Genomic DNA, 20,915 nt, shown 5'->3' with positions numbered 1-20,915 from the left:
GATCTCCGGCTCACCACTCAGGGGAGGGCTGTGGGGCCTCTTACCACTGAGGCCTCCCATAGCTCAGGGACCTGCCTTCTGGGTCTCGCTCTGCTGCCAACTCACTGTGTGACCTTGGGAGGAACGAGGGCATTGGATCAGGCGGGCTGACCCCACTCCTCTACCCCGTGGCCTCTCCTGCGGAAGGAGCGCTGAGCTTACTCCCCAGTGGTCAGGTTGCCACAGGATTGCCACGGGCCCCGTGACCTTTCTGGTCGTCTCTCCGGTGGAGTCCCGACTGCCTCAACCCTGCATGTTCTCTGAGCCTGTGCCGTGCTTTCCAAAACCTGCCTTGGGGATTTTCCTGGCTGTGCGCTCCTCCTGGAATGCCCCTCTTGATGTCTGATGGGCAGAGTCAGACTCCTCCTTCAAACGCTGACTCAAAATCCAAGACTTTCCTGAGCTTTCAAGGACGGAGGTGATCCTGGGGCACATGGGGCCCTTTGTGTGGCTCTTGTGGGTCTCCCTCAAGTCCATGGGCTTGTCGAGGGCAGGATTGGGCTGGACCCCTCTTGGTCGTCCCCTTCCCCCAGTGCCAGGCCTGGTCTGTCAGTGCCAGGGAGTTCCACCAGGTGTGGAACCGTGTGTGAGGGAGCTGCGCCTGCGGCAGGGGTGGGGCCCACACTGTCCGAGGAGTTATGCTCACAGTACCTCCCCCTGCCGAACCCTGAATGAGCTGTTTGCTTTTCAGTTTCCTCCCAATTTATTAAACTAGCATTTTTATGACCCGGACATGTTGGAAATGAAAAGAAGGCAAATTCTACTTTATATGCCAATTGACCTTTACGCTTGCCACTTGGCTCAGGGGCCTGGGCTGGGGCGAGGTAATGAGATGCAGGCTCCAGCCTCCGGGCTCTGGGGTGGCGGGGCGGAGTGGTACCCTGGAGCTGTGTTGGGGGCAGAGAGGCAGGGCCCCCCTTGGCCCCCAGCCCCTGCCTCATTCTGTGGGACTCTGGCTTTCTCTGCTTCCCTCTCCTATTCTCCCCACATCTCTCTCCTTGCTGGCCCGTATACCTTCTCTGGCTCTGCCTGGGCCACTCTCTGGATCATGTGGGGGCCTCATCCATGGTTAAGGCCAAGAGGTAGGAGTGGCCCACAAGCTCACCAGGTCCTGCACAGATGTGCCCCAGCCTCATTGGCCACTCTGGCCACCTGCCTGCCTCAGCCCTTGATTATGGCCATCTGCGTCTCAGGACTGAGCGCTCCCTGGTGGGCACCCGACCCCTCCAGATCCCCCTTCCTGACTCAGATTGTCCCCCTCAACCCCAACATAGTTCCAGAAATTTCCCCTTGATTGAAAATGTGGCCTGGCTGTGGGCAGCTGGCGGCTCCAGGCTCTGCTCTCCTCGCCTGTGGGGTGGCCGTGGGCCGGCTCTGCGAGAGGCCCAGGGTAGTGGGGAGGGGCTCAATCACTGGGATGTGACACTGTTTCAAAAGGGCAAATCCTGGCTCTGCCCCTCCTGGCCATGGGACCTGGGGCAGGTCCTGCGAGCTATTTGGGCCTGTTTGCAGATCTGTGAAATGGGGAGGACGGTTGTGAGCGTGAAATGGGACAAGGCAAAGTGACTGGCCCAGCGCCTAGCGTGTAGTAGGTGCTCAGGAAACAGTAACTGTGGGGAAGTGTGCTCATGCAGGAGTGGGAGGCTGGATTCTTCTCCCTGTCCCCTTCTTTCACTCTCTCACTCCTGGACCTGAGTCCTCCCCAGGGTTTAGTTTTTCCTGGGGCCCACTGAGAGGGGTCCCAGGATGACGAGGGAGGCAGGAAGCGCAGGTGCAGTGAGGGTGGGACCAGGCCTGGCTGCCTGCCTGCTCCCCAGCCATCCCCAGGGGCCTAGGAGGAATTTAAAACTCATTAAGGCTGAAGTATGCTGGAGGAGCCCGCTGAGCACCACCCCCGCACTGTGCAGGAGCAGCAAGGGGCCCTAAGGGTCCTCTGGTGTCTCTGGCCAGGGCTGCAGGGTAGAGAGACAGCACTTACCTCATTCTCCATCCCCCCCCCGCCGGGGGTTTTGGGGGAGGCCCCGGGGGAGGCCTGGCAGCATTAACCTCAGTCAGGGTCAGGACTGTGGGTGTTTGTGTTCAGTGCAGTTGCCTCCTGCCCTCTGAGTTCAGGTCCTGAGAGCTGTCAGGGGATCCAGTGTGCCCCCCTCCTCCCTCCCGCGGTAGCAGAATGGAGAGGGCGAGGCTAGACCCTTAGGAAGGACTTTGGGTGGAAGACACCCCTCCCTCCCCCCCTCAGGGGAGACATTTGAGGGTTAGGACTGGGCCCCACCCCCTGGTGTGTGCGGGAGGCCTGGCTTCCAGGATCAGGTCTGTTCTGAGGGGGGATGGGGGAAGTGGGGTGCACAAAGCTTTCACAAAGGAGCCTTTTATCCAAGATGAGTGGCATCTCCCATGTGGGCCTGACAGAAAAGGGGTTCCCCTCTCTCACAAGGCATCATGAATTTTATTACCCCCAAATTTCAAGCATATGGAGAATTATAGAGCCTAATAAACTACCCTGTGCCCACCACCTGGCTTGGTCAAATATTGATGTTTTGCCCAAAAGCATCAACATTTGTTTTCATTTTGAGAATGAAAACATGCCAAAGGTCATCAGAGGCCCTGCGTGTACCTCTTTGTGCCCCTCCTCTCCTTCCTCAGGCAGCCACTGCCCTGTCCTGTATGGATTGTTTCTTTTTTATTTTTTAAGATTTTATTTATTTGTCAGAGAGAGAGCATAAGCAGGGGGAGCGGCAGAGGGAGAAGCAGGCTCCCCGCTGAGCAAGGAGCCCAATGCGGGACTCAATCCCAGGACCCTGGGACCATGAACTGAGGCGAGGGCAGATGTTTAACCGACTGAGCCACCCAGGCTCCCCCTGTATGGATTGCTGCTAAGTCTTTTAATTACTGTGTACTTAAACATAGTTTTATTTTGCATGTTTTATGCTTGCTGAAAATGTGATCGTCTTGCATGTCCTGCGGCTTGCTGGGTTTGCTTGGTATCACATTGCTCCTCAGTGGCCTAGTTCCTTCTCTTGGTCGTGTAATTCCCCACTGGAACAGTGCCCCGTGCATTTACTTGTTCATTTGCTGTGGGCACCTGGGCAAGTTCCCTGATGATCTTCCTGGTTCCACCAACGGTATTGCACAACCACCCTTGCCAGTCTGTCTTTGTGTTCTTGGGAGAGTTTCTTGTGGGTCGCACCAAGGAGCGGAATTGCAGACTCATGGGGGATAAGCCTCCTGAACTTTCCCAGAGGCTGCCAGGCTGCTCTCTACATTGTATGCAAGGGCGCTGATTTCCAAACCTGCCTCCCCATTGGAACCTCCTGGGGCTTATTAAAACACAAGTTTTCACCAGGTGCCTGGGCCTACACAGCCTTGCTAAGGGGACTCTCAGGGTGTGAAGTCTTATTTCACCAAGCTCCTGGGGGCTTTGTGGACCTGCATTTGGAGGTGCCTCGCCTGGGTCTGCCACTCACTTGCTGTGCAACTTTGGGTGAGTTGCTGGATCTCTCTGAGCCTGGGTGTCCTCCTCTATAAAATGAGGATAATGATAAATGGTGAGGACTCAGTCAGGGTTGGCCCTTGCCTCCCCCGGGATCAGCTTGATATTTTGAGGCTTGTGATGTGCCCAGGGTTGCCACAGCCTGACTAGGCTCTTGTGTCATCCAGGGGAGGGTCGTACCTTCTTGACTCCATCTGTGAAGTCAAGCTTGGATTCATTGTTTTACTCAGCAAACATGACGGACCTCTGCTTTGTGCAGACCATGCTCTAGAAACCCGGTGTATGGGTCAAGGCCCCTGACTTCGGGAGTCAAGGGGTCAGGGATTTCATGACAATGAGATGAGGGCTTTCATGGGGTGGATGAGGTGCCCTTCACCAGCCTGGTAGGGGGTATCAGAAAAGGCTTCCTATAGGAGGGCAACTAGCTGAATAGCCAGGATACAGTGAGCTGGGTGGGGGGCTGTGCTGGCCAGCAGGGGAGGGCCTTCCAGGCAGAGGGACCTGGAGTCTGAAGGCCTGGTGGCAAGAGGGAGAGCCTGGTGCTTGTGTGGAGGTCGGCTGTCTCGCTTCGGGCACTGCCGAGGCTTGAGGTGACACGGTAGGACCCGGGGCCTGACACAGGCGCCGACCTCCTGGCAGTGGTCGCTCTGAGGCCTCAGGTGGCAGCTGGAAGGGGGTTTATGGGAAGCCTGAAGTGTGAGGAAATGTTAAGTGCCTTCTAAGTACTTTGATTATTTTAAATTGCTTAAGTGGTTTCTAAGATGGTCCTAAGTATCCCGGGGATACAGACACAAAATCAATTAGGAAAGTACAACAAGCCTCCATGAAGGGAGAGTTAAGCCCCCTCGCCTGCCTGCCCTCCCCCATGCCCACCTAGGCCTGGTTCTGGCCCTGGCCAGTCAGCCTGGATCAGGACTTCTCCTCTTACCTCCAGCATCAGGCGGGGAAGCCCCCAGCCTCTGTGCTGGGCCTTCCTGGCCTTGAGTCCTGGCTTCTTTCTCAAGCATTTTGAGAGGTGGGGGGAGAGGAAGATGTGTGTGGAGGGGTAAGGGTGGGAGGCAGAGAGAGGGATTGTATGTGGAGGGGCCTGAGGGGGTCTCCTTTAAAGATGCTTCTCTCTCTTGAATGTGCCTTTTATCCAGGGGCCCTGGATCCCCTGGTCCCCTAAGCCTATAGTATTATTTTTGAAGTGCATCATACATTCCCACGGGCATTCGAAGGAAGCCAAGTACATACCCCAGCCCCACCACGGAGGCAGCCACTGCTTCCTTTCAAAGAGGGCTCGGGGCTGGACTCGGGGCTGGACTCGGGGCTGCCGTGTTGCACACTCTGGGGGCGCCGTTCATTAGTGTATCAGGGGAATGCTTGCACACCTGTGCTTTCCTTCGTGTTCACACGACCGCAGCACCTGCGTGGTGACCTTGGGGATTGTTCAGCGGGGAGTAAGGAGCTTGTCCTTTGTATGACCACACAGTCCTCTGTGCTTCCGGTCTCCTTGCGACGGACACTAGGTGGTTCCCAACCTTGCCAGTTTGTGAGCAGGCTGCGTTTGTGCATCCACCCCCCTGCACATCCCCAGAGTGCCGGGTCAAAGGGCCAGTGTAGTTGTAATCTCTTGGCCTCCTGCCAGCTAGGGGTGAGGCCAGCACTCCCTGGGGCTGGGTCTCCACCTCTGCTGGCTGCTGGGAGGGGCTGGGAGGAGGCCCCATGGCTGATGCTGACCTGGCCTCTGCAGCCTTGTGTAGCAGATCGTGGGGAGCAGGGACCCCAGTCCTTAGCTCAGGAGCTGCCCAGAAGAGTGAGTGGGCCCTCCTTCACTCTGAGTCTGCGTGGGGCAGGGTGGGGGCAGTCCCAGGCCTCTGTGCAGGTCCGGCAGGAGCAGGAGGCCCTGGGCTCCTGGGCCTCCATCCCACACACATGCTCTAGGAAGGTGCTGAGAACTGGCAGGGGTGGGGGTGACCATTGCTGTCCCGGCTTGGTTGTCTGCCGGCCCATCCCCCCGCCCCCATCATTCAGGTGCGACTACTAGCAAAACCGCTTTCATGCCCATACTCTGCTGTCTTTGGACTCCATGACTGCCTTGTGTATCCACCTAACAGATGCAGCTCGGAGGGGTGATGACTCCTAGGGTCCCGCAGCCACTCAGGGCTGGAGTTTGGCTCGTCCTTCGCCTCCCTGGCTCCTCAAGGAGCACTCCCGTCCCAGGCCCGCACATTATGCTCATCCCTCCATCTGCACCTTGGTTTAGACACTTCTGTCTGCTGGGAGGGCCCACCTTCTGTTCTAACCAGCCTTGGGCCCTTGACAAAAATCACTCAGACTGTCAGCTTCTCCATTTTCCCATCTGCACAATGCATCCAGACCCAGTTTCACTGAATACTTTCTGAGGGTGGTGAGGCAGGAGATTTCCCACTTCTTCCCGGAGGGCCTCAAAACTCTCCTTTTGGGGGGCTTGAAACTGTTCTTCTTGTTTTCTATGTAAATTTTCCAGGTAATACGTCCTCTGAAGTATCAAGGAATCCGCTGCCTTCTTTCTTCCACCCCAAGGTACACAGTGAGATGCAAGAAAAGCCTTGTGACCCGAAGCACATTGTACATATTTATTATATTAATTTTGCATAATTCACCAAACTCTCTTTGAAAGAGCTGTGGCTTCCCTTACTGAAAACCCTCTTTATTCGTCCCCATTCTTCACATCCAGTGTCAAACCTCCTCCTCCTCTGGGGCCCTTCCTGCCCTCACCAGTCCTCACCTGGATGGGCTCCAACTCCCCTTAGTCCGTGCTGGTCCCAGAGCTTTCTTTCCTTCTAGCCTCCCCGCCAAGAGAGACCCTGAGGTTAGGGACTGAGTCACCTATTTCTTTTGTGGGTCTCCACAGAAGCTAGAGGGATGAGTTGAAAAATATATTTTTTAAAGATTTTCTTTATTTATTTGTCAGAGAGAGAGAGAGTGAGAGAGAGAGAGTGTGTGTGAGCATGAGCAGGGGGACCGGCAGGCAGAGGGAGAAGCAGACTCCCTGCTGAGCAGGAAGCCCGATGTGGGACTCCATCTCAGGAGCCTGGGGTCATGACAAGAACCGAAGGCAGACGCTTAACTGACTGAACAACCCAGGCCTCCCAAGTCGAAAAATATTTTTAACAGAAAGATGTCAATGTGGAAAAAAAAAAAAAATTCTCTGTTCCTAAAAGAAATCAGGCACAGAGCCGGCTGGAACTGAGGCAGCAGGTACTTGCTTTGACAATGAACTTTCCCCTATTTCATGAGTGATCAAATGAGTGGGTTTTGCTCCAATTTGTACAGTGGTCTTTGGCAACGTTGAAGGAGGAAGTGGCTTTTTCCTTAGCTTTTGTTGGGTTTCCAGTTTAATTAAAAATATGTATGTTTTCTGTACAGCTTGAGATTCAGCATGTATGATTTTGGGAACTTTCAGGCACCTGCTGTCAGCAGCTTCTGAGCATTTCTCAGAAACTGTGGTAGGGCCTGAGGGCCCGGAGTAGAATAGGAATCGGGGGGACAGGGGTCACTCAAAACCACTGATAGTGTACGATCTTTCACAGTTACTCCTTGGACAGTCCTACAAAGATGTCCTAGTTTACATGAAGAAACTGAGGCCCATGGAAGTTAGTATGTGGGGCCACCTAGCTAGTCAGAATCAGAGCTGGGCTTAGAACCAGATTCCCAGCCCAGTGCTTGCCCTTGCACCTCCTGGATGTCACGGGCAGGTCCTTTGAGGCCGCCGCTCTTAGTGTGGGAGTCTGCGGGTGCTGTCAAGGGGGTTTGTAGGCTGGCGTCGTGTCGGTCTTCCCGCGGCCCCGTGGAGCACAGGAGAGTCAGCTCTGGGTTCCTATGTATGAGTGTGGCCCCATGGCCCCTGACTCCTTCCTGTGGGTGCTGTTATAAAAGTCAACGCGTTCATTGCAGAATTTGGAGGAAAATAGCAGAGCCTGAAGACGCAAATGAAAATTGCCCACTCATCCTACCATCCAGAGTTAAAAACCTGAAGCGTGTGTGTGTTTCCTTCTAGCCTTTCTTGTGTATAATTTATGAAGTTGCGACCATAACATCTCTGTGGTTCTGTAGCCAGCTTTTGCCCACCAGCCTACAGTTGGGAGCATTTTCCACTCTCCTCAGTCTTTGAAACATGGCGCGTAATCCCCCATCAGGGGGCCCTATCGTGTTTTAAGGCTGGCGGGGTGTGGTTTCTGGGCTGCTCCCTCGGCCGTGTCTGTGCCTTTCCAGTGGGCTGTCTCTCCATGAGGCAAAGGAACAGTGAAGGCTTGGGTGCTGGGTGGTGGGGAGCAGGAGGTGGGTGGGTCCTACCTAATTGGACTGGTTATCCTGGGAGAGACAGGTGCTCAGGTGAGCTCTCTGAGAGGGCGGACGGGAAGGTGGACATGGCAGGTGGAGCGTGGGCGGCAGAGTCAGGTGGCCCCAGTGATGCCATGGGCATGGGACACCAGGGTCTGGAGAGACATGCTCAGCTCAACTACAGGCATGGGGCTGAGAGGTTGTGGCTCCCACTTTATTCCCGCTCAGGATGGAAGCCCCCCAAAGCCCCAGAAATGAAGCTCAGGGATTCCAATCTAGGGTGGTGGAGGAGGGAGGGGGTGGGCTGGGGGCCAGGCTGCCACAGAGGGGAAATGACCTCACCTGTACCATGTGCTGTGGACAGGTGGGAAGTGTGGCTGGGGATGTCTGGAGAAGGAGGTAGAAGACCCTGGGCTCCCAGGGTGGCTTTGCCTCAGCGGCCCATCTGGCTGCCCTCCACCCCAGTTCTTCCCTCTGGCCCTTGCCCCTTCTGCTTTGGTTCCCCTGCACCATTCCCTAAACCTCCCAAGGTCTGATCTGCTGGCTTCTGCTTCTGCTGTTCCCTCAGTCCCTGAAGAATGCTCTGTCCACCTTTTCTTTCCTCTACATTAAAAGAAAATTGGGGCACCTGGGTGGCTTAGTTGGTTGGGCGACTGACTTTTGCTTGGGTCATGATCCCGGAGTCCCGGGATTGAGTCCTGCATCAGGCTCCTGGCTCAGTGGGGAGTCTGCTTCTCCCTCTGACCCTCTTCCCTCTCATGCTCTCTCACACATTCTCTCTCTCTCAAATAAATAAATAAAATCTTTAGAAAAAAATAAATAAAAGAAAATTGAAGTTTAACTTATATACAGTAAAATACACACATTTCAGGTGCACCACTTGATGCGCTTTTAATAAATGCATGTACCTGTATGAACATCAAGACCGAGAACATCTTCAGTACCCTAGAATGTTCCCTTGAGCCTCTCCTAGTCAATAGCATTGCTTCCCCAAGGCTAATCACTAGCCCGACTTCAAACAGCATAGATTATTTGCATCTGGCTTTGAGCTTCATATAAACAGAATCATAGAGTAAGCCTTTTGTGTCTGGCTTCTTTCACTCACATTGTCTGGGAGATTCATCCGTGTGGTTGGTATTGTTCTTTTTCCTCGCTCTGTACTATTCCATTGATTGCTTAGTTTATAATTTTTTTACCCATTCTGCTTCTGCTGGACATCTGGGTTGAATCCAGTGATTGGCTATTATGAATAAAGCTACTCTGAGTATTTGTATACACATCTTTTAGTGGACATAAGCACTCATTTCATATATATATATATACATGAACATGCACACATACACGCACACACGTGCGGAATTGCTGGCTCATCAGCTACGTGAATGATTAGCTTAAGAGGCACTGCCAAGAGGCGCCTGGGAGGGGTGCCTGGGTGGCTCAGATGGTTAGGCGTCTGCCTTCGGCCCAGGGTCCTGGGATCAGCCTTGCGTGGGGCTCCCTGCTCAGCAGGGTGTCTGTTTCTCCCTTTCCTTCTCCTGCTCCCCCTGCTTGTACTCTCTCGCTCTCTCTGTCAAATAAATAAATAAAATCTTAAAAAAAAAAAAGGCACCTGGGAGGCTCAGTCGGTTAAGCGTCTGCCTTCAGCTCAGGTCATGATCCCAGGGTCCTGGGATTGAGCCCCGCGTCGGGCTCCCTGCTCAGCGGAAAACCTGCTTCTCCCTCTCCCTCTGCCCTTCCCCCTGCCTGTGCTCTTTTGGACTCCCTCTCTCTCAAATAAATAAAAAAATCTTAAAAAAAAAAGAAGGGACTGCCAAACATTTCCCCAAAAGGATTATACCTTCTTGCTACATTTTTTTTTTTTTTTTTTTGCTTTGGACATTTTACCTGTGCCTCAAGGCCCATCTCAAATGCTACCTTTCCCATCATCTTGTTGGATAGCGACACTGGTCATTCGGGTGTCAGCTCTACAAGTCAGGGTTGTGTCTCTCTTCCTCCCGGTTGGAAACATAGTAGGTACTTACTAACACCCGTGGTTGAATTTATGTGTCTGGCCCTCAGTCAGAGCTTCACAAAGGTCATCGAATGTGGGTGATCAGCTGGGAGATCCCACAGGTGAGGAAGCGGGCTTGTCCAAGAAGCAGCAGAGGCCTGCCGCAGCGCCTATCCCCGAAGCCGGTGCTCATTCCACTGTTCTTGGCGGCATGTGTTTGCAATTTCTTGCTCTTTTTCAGCTCGCCCACTTTGATTTCACTCGGCCTCATATTCCAGTCCGGGGGTTGTTGAATTAAATCTCGTGGGTGACCTAGTTAGCTTGTGACCCAGCCAGCTCCTGAAGGATCTGCCAGCTTCTTCTTCCTCCTGAGACTGTGCCCCAGAATCAGGGATTTTCAGGTTGGGGTGCGGGTGGTAAGGCTGCAGAAACCCACTCCTATGAAACAAAAGCCCTCTGCTAGCATGGCCCACATTTGTACCTCACTTTAACGTTTCCAGGTCCCTCTCCATTGAACGTGACACTCCCTGGGCATCACAGCCTGGGCATCGTCATTTGCATTTTCCAACTGAGGAAGGCAGAGCCCATGGAGGTGGTGTGATGTGTCCAGAGTTCATCGTGGAGGTTGGAGAAGAGCTGGGGTGCCCCTTGAACTCCTGCCTTCTAGCCACGGGCTGAAAAGTGTTTCAGAGAGTGCTGGGAGCTGGTAGAGAATCGGAGTAAGGCTCAAACCCAGCCAGGCTTGTCTCAGGGCCGCTTTGGGAAGCTAGAAAGGCTCTTTTAGGTCACTGATTTACTAAATGGTCTTTTCAAGCCCTGAAGGTTTTGCCAGGTGTCTTAGGGGCAGCCTCCTAGAGGACGGGGGCACTGTCCGTGGTCCTGAACCAGGACTTGGCTGTGGGGAGGCGAGGGAGGGCAGCCGTGTTGGCCTTGGGGGCACTGATGGCTTCCCTGGGGGTGCTACCCTGCCAGTTTTGGTGGGATCTGGGCATGTGGCCGGGAAGACGGTGCGGGTGCCTTGATATTTTAATTGAAGCCTGGAGACACGGTTGCTCTCTCTGCTGCGCTAACAATGTACGGAATAAATAATTCAGTGGTGGCTGTGTTGTGCCTGCTGTCCTCACCCATGGGGGTGGCCACATTTGTGCTCATGCATGCAGGCTGCCAGGTGGGCCAGGAGCTGCTATTATAGGCTGGGCCAGAGGCAGTGCGTTGCCATTTTCACAGGGCCCTGGCCACCTCTCAACCCTGGTGAATCGGTTTCCTCCAAGGCATCCCCCAAGGAGAGGTTAGTGGAATGTGGGGCCGGCTGCGCCCATGTGCTGCAGTTAAGTGGCACTGAAAAGTCCGTTTGTCCTCAGACCAGCCTGAACTGCCAGCAAACTGGAGGAAAGGCCCCTCTGAATGGACACTCTCCCTGGACTGTGTTTGAACTGGTTCCATTTGATTCAGCAAATATTTATGGAGCTCCAAGTTTGTGCAAGATACTGGAGCAGGTGGTAGGGATGGGAGAGATTGCCAGAGTGAATAAATCTGGGTCCTTCCTGGATGGGGGGGTGACATACATGTGATTTGTCATAGCTCAAGTTGGGGTGTGGGAGGGCTGTGGTGGAGGAGCAGATGAGGGTCTGTGGGGCCTCAGAGGAGGCAGAAGTCACTTCTGACAAGGCATGCATGGGAGGGGGGGCTGCCTGGAGGAGGTGGTCAGTGTCCTGCAGGCAGAGAGGAAGCCATGACAGTGCTCTAAAGGGCAGGTGTAGCTGGAACTTTAGGTATGTCTGGTTGGATGCAATAAAGCTTGTGGCATTGGGGGTGGGGGGAGTTGGGTGGTGGATAAGTGGAGAGTGGGGCTGGGGTAAATTGGGGCCTTAGACCAAAGGTGTGGACTTGATCCTATAGAACAGTGCCCTGGTTAGATTTGGGGTTAGAAATATTCCTTTGGGTGTGGAGTGGAGTGTTGGTTGTAGGCTGAGCCCGAGTCTGAGAGAGTGCTTGGGAGCCAATGGAACAGTTCCGACTAGAGGTGATGGTGGCCCGAATGATGGCCTTGAGCGTTCATTCATTCATTCATTCATTCACCCATTCACCAGTCAAATAGTGACTCAGATGCTGGGGGCTCAATTAGGAATGTATCAGTGAAGGAAAACACATACATACAGTCCTTGCTCACATGGAGCTGACCTTCTAGAGGGGGAGAAAGATAGTAAACAAGGTAAACAATAATTCAGGTGGTGACAGGCACTATGGAGGAACATTGCATAGAGTGAGGAGTTTCGAGAGAGAGGAGGAGGGGAAGGGCTCTTTTAAACAAGGTGCTCAGGGAGAGGGTTGTGAATATAGATCCAGGCAAGTAAGGAAGGGGGCAGGTGGCTGGATGGTGTTTGGGCAGAGGGCACAGCCAGTGCAAAGGCTCTGAGGCAGGAACACTCATGGTTCATCTGAGGAACAACAAGCATGCTGTTCAGAGAGGAGGGGAAGGGGTTGGCAGGGCTGGATCGGCAGGGACTCCTGGGTGCCAGGACAGAGTTGGACTATTCCTTCCAGTTGTCATGGGCAGCCTTTGGGGGATTTTAAGCAGAGAGTGATGGGATCAGATACATGGTTTAAAAGGTGCTCGCTGGCTGCCCTGTGTAGACTGGATTTATAGCATTGTCAGGGGTGGCCGGCGGGGAGGAGTTTCTTTGTAATAACCCTCCATCCTCCTCCATCCCTCTCTCTTCCATTCTTGCCTCCCCTTCTCCTAGGGGGCCAATCAACCCCCAGTCCTCCTCCACAGAAAGCCCCCGAAGAGGCTTCCCAGGGGCCTGGCAATTCTGAGGAGCCCTGCCCTGCACCCGGCCCCGCACCCCTGGTCCCCGCGCCCCCTGCCCGCCAGGGCTGGGACCCTCAGCCACAGCCAGATGCACCTTGCTCATGGTCCTCTCTGAGCCTCAGCATTTCTCCCCCATCAAGTGAGCATCAGTGACAAATACCTCCCTCACCTGGTTGATGTGAGGTTTAAATGGGAGAATGTATGTGGAAGCTGAAAATGGCAGGCGATTATTCTTATACTTTTCAAAGCTAGAGGGAAACCAAAGCGAGTGGTGGGGGGGGGACCCTGAGAGTAGTTATTTAGGAACCTGTGACTCTAAGAGGTGGCCTGGCAGAAGCATAAGTGGATTTAAAGGCTGTGAGGAAGAGAAATTCGGGGAGGCAGCTGCCCAACAAAGTGCCAGAGGAAGTCGGGGGTGTGGGGCACATTCTTGGCCTGAGGGTGATGCAGTGACCTGTGGTGCTTGGTGCCCTGATCTGGGGAGACTCAGTCCTGTCCTCACAGGAGTCCTTCCTCAGCATCCTCTGTGCCCTGCACCCCCTTCCAGCTCCTTCCTACCAAGAGACTGGGGCCAGGAGGGTGTTTCCAGCTGGAACCGTGGGCATCGGAGTGTCCTCACTGGGAGGGTGGTGCTCATGCTCCCCGCCATCCACACCCAGGCCCTTCTCCCCCCACAGAGAAGCTGGTGAGTCCCCTGCCCAACCATAGGTAGCTCCCTCTGTCCCATCGCTGGAGGGTGGTTGAGTTAACTGTCATTCATATTTTTGGCAGAGAGCTGGCAGTGAGACCTAAACTGGGAGTGCGCTAATTGAGGGGCTCCTTCTGGGGAAACCCCTGTGATTGGCATCCGGGTGTCATGGCTCTGCCATGGTCCTCCCAGCGGCACAGCTCATAGAGCTGTAAGCAGGAGACACCGCCTCCCTGGGGCGGGAGAGAGGACAAAAAGAAAAGGCCTGTTTAATTTAATTCCATGTTTTATTGCTTGTTGGATAAATAACCTTCATTAAGATGGAAGGTGGGGGGATGGACAGGGAGAAGTTTGATTAATTTCGAGCTGGTTTCTCGTTTGTTAATTTTCTTCCAGTTCAGCAGGATTATTAAAACAAATTACAGACACTGCTCTCTCCTCCCTAGGCTCGAGTGGGGCTTGGCTCGCAGGGAGTGATCCCGCCCCCCACTTTCCACTACGGCTATTTAGGTGCAACTTGGGGTGAGGGAGGAGGCTTCCCCACCTCAGGGTCTCTGGGCAAGGCCCCCCTATTTCTTGTTTGGGTTTTCATGTCCCCACAGCCTCATGGAAGATCTAGACAGCCAGGAAAAGGAGCATGGGGGTGCTTGCCAACGCATCCTCCTCCCAGCAGTGCCAGTGACCTGGGCAGTTAGTGCCTAGGGCAGGGGGCAGGCCTGCCAACCCCAGCCCCCACGCCCGGTATCCATGGGAGCAGGCCAGGCGGGCAAGCAGAGTAGGCGAGTACACAGCTTCTGGGCTGCCCCAAGCTGGTTCCTCAGTCCTCCTCCACCCCCAGGACCTGGCCACTGCGTGGTCTGGCCCTTTCCCTGCCCATCAGCTCTCTCCCACCTTGAGCTCTGCCCCTGCCAGGCTGGATCTCCCACTGGCTCCAGCCAGCCCTGCAGAGAAACTGCCACCTGTCAGGTGTTAAAGGGCGATAGCAGGTCAGCACTTTTCCTGCTCACTTGTGGGCAGTTAAGAGTTCCAGCTGCTTGATGGGCACCTGGGCTTGGCAGTGACTTTTGGGAGGGGGTTATGAGCACTCTTTTGTGCTCCCCAAATGTACTGTGAATGATGACGCCACCGGTTTTAACTGTACCAGAGTGCTGTGTGTGTGCGCGTGTGCATGTGTGAGCCTTTCTGGGATATCCGCGTGGCACACCCATGTGTGCAGGTCCTCCGATTTGGGTGGACTGACTCTGAGTCTGCTGGGCCTGCAGTCCAGGGCTGAGTTCTACCATGTGTGTCTGTCTGGGTGTGTGTTTCCTCTTTCCTGGCCCTGCCACCCTCAGCTGAGACTCTGGAGCATGCGGTAGGACTGTCTGGAGCTGTCCGCCTGGCCATGGCAGCCCCCGGAGGACTGTGGAGAAGCCTCTCTCTACTTGGCTCCTTGCAGCCCGTGGGGCACAGGGTCCCCTTGGAGAGGGGCCATTTTCTGTGGGCTTCTAACTCTCCACATGCCCAGCCCACCCCTGCTGTCTTCCCAATCTCCAGGCGGGCACTGGAGGAATGGGTCCAGTGAGGGACAGATGGCCTGCAGCCAGGGCCAGGGAGGAGAGGGGCACCGTCTCGATCTCCAGCGTCTGGGAGCCTTGGCCCCTGTGGCTCTCGGGCTGTTGGGGCTGCCAATCCTGTGAGGCACAGCCAAAAGACTGAGCTAGACACTTACTCAAAGAGAGACACACGTTATATAAGGTTGAAGTGAGCAGGGCCGTGGGTAAGGGGACAGGGCATGGGGTGGAGCTGCTTGAGACGAGCTGTTCAGTGACAGCATCTCTGGGAAGGTGCCACTTGATCAGAGGCGTGGATGGAGTGAAAGAGAATGCTCTGTAGCTGTGTGGGGAAAAGCCAGTGAGGCAGAGGGCTAGACAGCGCTGGGATGCTCAGGGGCTGTTTACGGAGGGAAGTGGGGGGGTTGGTCAGAGCTGAGGTCAGCAAGGCAGCAGGGCCCACACAGGTCTTGGCTTTCCTTCCAAGCAGGGGGCTGGGGACTGGGGAGGGCGTTGGGGCAGAGAGTGATGTGGCCTGACGCATGTTTTAAGCAGTGGTCCAGCCTGGGAGTGCCTCCACTGTGCCCCCTGTGTGTCCACGTGGGCCCACCTGTGACCTAGACCCCCAAATGGAGGAGAACAGGCCAGATGCCCAAGAAGGGCTGCAGGTGGGCGTGTAAATATAGTAGAGTCAAGGAGCCCCGGGGGGCCTTCCAGCTGGGGGCACAGGCTGGGTCTCTGTAGCTCCAGAGAACCACATAGAAGCACGTGGAAGTGACAGAGAGGCAGATTTCAATTAAGAGTCCCGAAAAGCCTGGCAGACATTGGAGCTGGGATGGGATCCCTTGTGAAGTGGTGAGCTGCCTGTCCTAGGAAGTGGGTAAGCCCAGGTCCCTGTCAGGGGCACTGTAGGGGGGCAGTCCCACCGTCCTCATCTAAGAGTCTGGTTCAAGGCTCCCTCTTCCAGGTAACATGGGGTTTGAAAGAACTCACTTTGATCACAGTGATGGGGATTCTGGCCCCTGTAGCAGGTGTTAGAAAATGCTTGGAGGACTTGAGCCGAGCTTTATGCTCCTCTGAATTTACCTTGTAGATGCCTGCTGCCTGCTGGCGCTGAGGGAGGGCCCGTGTCCTAGCTACAAGGGTGGCCGGACACTTCACCAGGCTCTGCTACCCGAGGCTCCCCCCCAGTGGGACCTGCGGAGGCCTGGCTTAATGGGCAGAGCTTTGTCCACCGCAGAGATCCTGGGGCAGGGGCCTGAGTGGATGAGACAGGGTGGAAGGGGCCAAGAACCACTCAGGGCTTCCCTCCAGAGAGCGGTGTCAGTTCAGATTACCAGTTGCTGGAAACTGGACACATTGGGCCAGGACAGGCAGAGCCTGTGGGCATCTCCAGCCTGTCCCCTCATTGTCTGGACAGGACCCAGACGTGCTGGTGGTTCCTGCCATGGGCTCTGTCTCTGGCGTTGGTGGGCCTGGGTTTTGATCAGTAGCTGTGATTGAGGGAGGATGATTTCTCTCCTAGTTCCCAAGTTTTGCCAACAAAATGCAGATAGTAATGTCTCCCTGGAAGCGTTTTGTTATGAGTGAATTAAGTGAGGTAATGGTAGAAAACACTGTCTGGGCCCAGACCCCTGGAGGTAACCTCAGGATGTACCAGTGACAGAGGAAAAGGGAAGGGGCCAGTACATGTGTCTTAAAGAACAGGTTTGCTCAGCAGGGGGGCCAGGACCCATGCCACTGGGGACTGCTGGGACACTGTGTAGAGCAGGTCCTTGGTCCTGGGTGGGGACTGTGCTCTCCCCCACCATATCCGAATATCTGGCCCATTGTGGGCAGGTGGAATGTGGTCGCTGAACTGAATGGAACATCTGGAGGTTTCTGCAGAAGGTAGAGAGAAGTAGAAGGGTCTGGGGAGAGACCCACCCAAAGTCATACCTGCCATCCTTCTGGAGATGCCGGGGCCTTCCAGGCTGGAGGCTGGATCTCTGGGCTGAGAGTCTCAGGAGGCAGCCACTGAAGAGCTGAGAGGGTCCCAGAGGGGATTCAGTCCGGTCCTTATTTCATAATGGGGGTGGGCAGTACAGCCCATCTGCCAGGGCTCAAGTCCCTGTTGGGCCACCTGCCAGATGCCTATCTTTGGGCAAGTAATTTAACTTCCCTGGGCCTCAGTTCCCTCTCCTGTGAAATGGGCAGAATTCTGGTATCTCTGCCTGAGACAGGATTCTGGGGACGAGTAAATAAATTAATGTTGAGAACTGAGACTGGCCCACAGTAAGCACTCAATACATGTAAGCTATTGTTGTAGTTGTTACGATTCTTAGACGAGAAAGCTGGAGCACTGGATGGAGGAGCGTCTAGTTCGAGGCCAGGCGGTGAGTTGGCGACAGCCTGGAATTCAGGTTCTTTCCATCGTGGCAAGCTCACGGAGCTGTAGAGGGTGAGGGCAGTGGAGGTGAGAGGCAGGGCTGGCCTTTTCCTGCTCTGGGCCTACTCCTCACCCTGCCTGTCAGGGTGCAGCCTCCAGGCCTCTGGAGCACCCCTAAGAGCCTGCTTATCTTGAAGGAATGGGCTTGGCTTAGAGGAGAAGCCGGGATCCGGATAACCTGTTTGCCTGTCTTCTGGCTCCAGGCCCTTCCTTCGGTTTTGGTGAGCTTGGAGTTTAGCGAAGGGCTCGCTGAGTGTCACAAGGAGGGAGATACTTGGGAACTGGAGGGCTTGTGGGGAGGGCATACTTCTCTCCATCTCCACAGGTACTCCCTGGCCCTCTGCCCTCCCCTCTTACCTGGACTAGTGCAGTGGTGCTCCAGCTGCTCTCCTCTGTCCTCATCTTGTCCCCACGCCTGTTTTTTGTACAGGTGCATCTCATGCTCTATTCTCCCATCCTCTTTGTGTTCTTGCTTTTCCTTGAAACTCCCTTGAGCTCTTGGCCACAGGGCCTTTGCTCTCGTTACCCCTTCTGCCCAGGATGCTCTTTCCTTCCCTCTTCACCTGGATATCCATCCTTCAGGTGTCAGTTTACTGTCTGTCCTCAGGAAGCCTCCTTGGGTACCCTGACCAGATCAGGCCCTTACTCCAGGCTCTCAGGCCCCTTGCCTCGTCTTCTCAGCACATCTCGGAGGCTGTGATTGTGTCTGTGTTGGTATGCATATCTGGTTAGAGAGCATTTCTCCCACTGGACTCAGCTCCCTGAGGACAGATATTTGTCTGCTTTTGCCCACCCGCATGCCTGGTGCTTATCATGATGCTGCACACACAGTGAGTGCTCAGTAAACATATTTGAATGAATGCATGTTGGGGTGGGAAGCCCATATCCCCTCTACCTTTGCCAGGGGCCGGAAGCCCTCATTTTGCAGGCTGAGATGGGGCTTCCACAACAAACGTCCCCCAAGAGGGACCCCCGGGGTGGGACACCATCCGGAGCATGCCACATGGGGGCCCCTTCCTGACGGTGCTAAAGAAAGATGCTGGTTCAGGGTGAGGGGCTGCTGGTGCCTGAGGACAGAGGTGGGGGCAGTCAGGGATCAGAGAAGCCCTGGGAGAGTGGTAACACCCCCTGCAGGCTGGGTGCTCAGCAGCCTGCTCACCCCGGAGCCCCACTGCATGCAGGGCTGGTTCAGAGGGGAGGGCAGCAGAGAGACCAGCTCTACTCGTACTCCTGGCCAGCCGGCAGCCCACCCTGTGGTCTTGGCTAAATTGTTGCCACTTGGCCTCTCCGCTGCTGGGTTTCTTCATCTGGACCAGGCCAGTGCTTTGCAAACTCTTTCTTTAGAAACAGATACATGTCACCAACAGAATCATGTAGAGAAACTCATTTATGAGAATCAGGTAAAAGCAGCCTGCTACTTTAGTTCATCTATTCATTCATTGATCATTCATATTTATTTGCAGAATCTGCAAAATTAGGGCTTTGGTGCCAGGCACTGTCCTAAGTCCCGGGGCTATGTAAGTGAGCAAGGCAGACAAAAACCCCCATCCCTGTGGGACTGACATTTCACTGGGGAGGCAGATGATCAAGAGGACACATGAATGAAATGTATAGTATCAACAGGTGGTGATGAACGCACAGCCAGTGCCAAGGTCCTGAGGCAGGCTCCTGCCTAGTGTGTTGGGAAGAACAGCATGAGGCCCGAGTGCCTGGAGCAGAGCAAGTGAGGGAGAGAGGGGTGGGTGGTGAGATCCAGAGGCTCGGGGGTGGCTTGCGTAGGGTCTAGTGAACTCTGGCTGAGATGGGAGCCTCTTGAAGAGAGGAGGGACATGATCTAAGTTGGGTTTTAAACGGGTGCCAGCTGGGGAATGGGCTATGTGATGGGATGGGTGGTAAGTGTGGGAGGTGGGGGACCAGTAAGGAGGCTGCTGGGATAGTGCAGGCCAGAGATGCTGGAGCTGTGGCCCAGGGTGATAGTGGCAGCGTGGTTGAGCCGTGGTTGGATTCTGGGTTTATTTGCAACGTAGAGCCACCAGTATTTGCTGATAAATCAGGTTTGGGTGGTGAGAGAGGAATCAAGGACATGTCTGATCCTGTGGACTGAGCAGCGATTACCTGGCTAGGAAGGACTTTGGGAGGATCTGGGGGTCCCAGTAGATGGCCAAGGGGAGCAGGCAGTGGGTGGGAGCCTGGAGTTTGGGGGTGGGTCAGCAGGCTATAGGTGGCCTGGGAATGAGTGGAGAGAGGGGCTGGAGGACTGAGTCCTGGGGTTGCCAGCATTCAGGACCAGCCAAGGAGGCTGAGGAGGTGCTGTCTTAGAGGAAGGAGAGCACCAGGGGAGCAAGGAACTGGGCAGCCAAGTGGAGGGACTGCATGGTCAGATGTGCTGTGGGGTCAAGTGCTGTGAGGACTGGTCGCAGGGCTCAAGAAAGAGCCCCCAAACCACAGGGGATCACCTGGCTCTTGCCTGCTTGGTGGCATGTCCCTCTTGCTCTGGTCTTGGCTCCCCTCCCCCGCCCAGGGCTCAGGCGCCCTTTCTCCTCTGCGGGAGCCCCAGAGCTCCAGTGGGGCCTCCCCTCCCCCGCCAGCCGGCTCTGGCCCAGGCTGTGATATAAATTACACGGAGTGATGGTGATGTGACTTTTATCGGCTCATGTGTTCAATAATGTTAATACATCCCATTATATCATATATTAATACAGAGCCGTATATTACACGCGGCGCAGCACATTAACTCGGGAGAGCCCTGGGGCAGTCGCTGTGGTTAATTTCCCTCCAGCCCGGCCACGCCCCCACGGCTGGCGCTCCACGTGCAGGAGCGGGCGGCGGGGCGCGGGGGCAGCCGTGGTTCCGGACATCTCAGGTGCACCCCCCTTGCTGAGCTTGTCCCAGGCTTGCCCGCACCTCCCGCGGCTTGTGGTTGTGGGCAGATGTCATTCCCGTGTTGTGGAGGCCCCTCCCTCTGTCCTGACCTTATAAATCCAGCGGGCAGGGGTCATTAACCTCTCCCCCCTTGAGCAGATAAGGAAACTGAGGCTCAGAGAGGCGAAGCAGTGTGCTCACGGGATGTGCTGGGGAGAAACCTGGGGCACGGACTCTTGACCCCCCATCCTGGCTGCCCCCCCCCCCCCCCCCGCCTCCCCGGAGCGTAGGGATGGTGTGGACAAAGGGCAGGAGCCCGCAATGAAGGTGGAGGGCAGGCCAGGTGTGGCATAGGACTGCGTGAGCTCTCAGGGGCTGGAGTCAGACAGCCCTGGGTTCAGGTCCTGCTTTGCCACTTGCTCTAGTTTTATGTCCGTGTTTTCATAGGCCTCTGTTTTCTCTTCTGAAAAAACGAAGGTAATGAATAGCATTCTCTTCATGGGGTTATTGTGTGAGGATTAAACCAGATAATCCCTGTGAAGTGCTCATTAAGGCACAGCTACTACCAACACCTGAGCAGCCTCTTGCCTGCTGACCCTCCCCCCATGTCCAGCCCCTGCTCAGCCCCGCAGGTTGGTCCCCAGGGGTGCCGGGCCACTCTGGGCCCCCCACCCCTTGGACACTTGCGTGTGGCCCAGTGCCGCCTAGCTCCCTGGCTCATGGGCAGTGCTGTGGCACAGAGAAAGCCCAGCTTTGCCATCAGATG

At 55.2% G+C, this 20,915-nt stretch overlaps 1 protein-coding gene across 1 annotated transcript in view; it reads left to right on the top strand.

The window, feature by feature from the left end:
• Nucleotides 1-20,915, top strand: part of GRM4 (glutamate metabotropic receptor 4) — a 105,725-nt gene that overhangs the window by 9,493 nt on the left and 75,317 nt on the right. The window lies entirely within an intron of this gene.

The sequence above is a fragment of the Mirounga angustirostris genome, unplaced genomic scaffold (genome assembly GCF_029215605.1).
Source record: "Mirounga angustirostris isolate CCGP_5_RB_7025 unplaced genomic scaffold, mMirAng1.0.hap1 SCAF_8, whole genome shotgun sequence".
Classification (NCBI taxonomy): domain Eukaryota; kingdom Metazoa; phylum Chordata; class Mammalia; order Carnivora; family Phocidae; genus Mirounga; species Mirounga angustirostris.
Note: the sequence above shows the minus strand (reverse complement) of the source record. Positions and strands in the feature narration are given on the sequence as shown.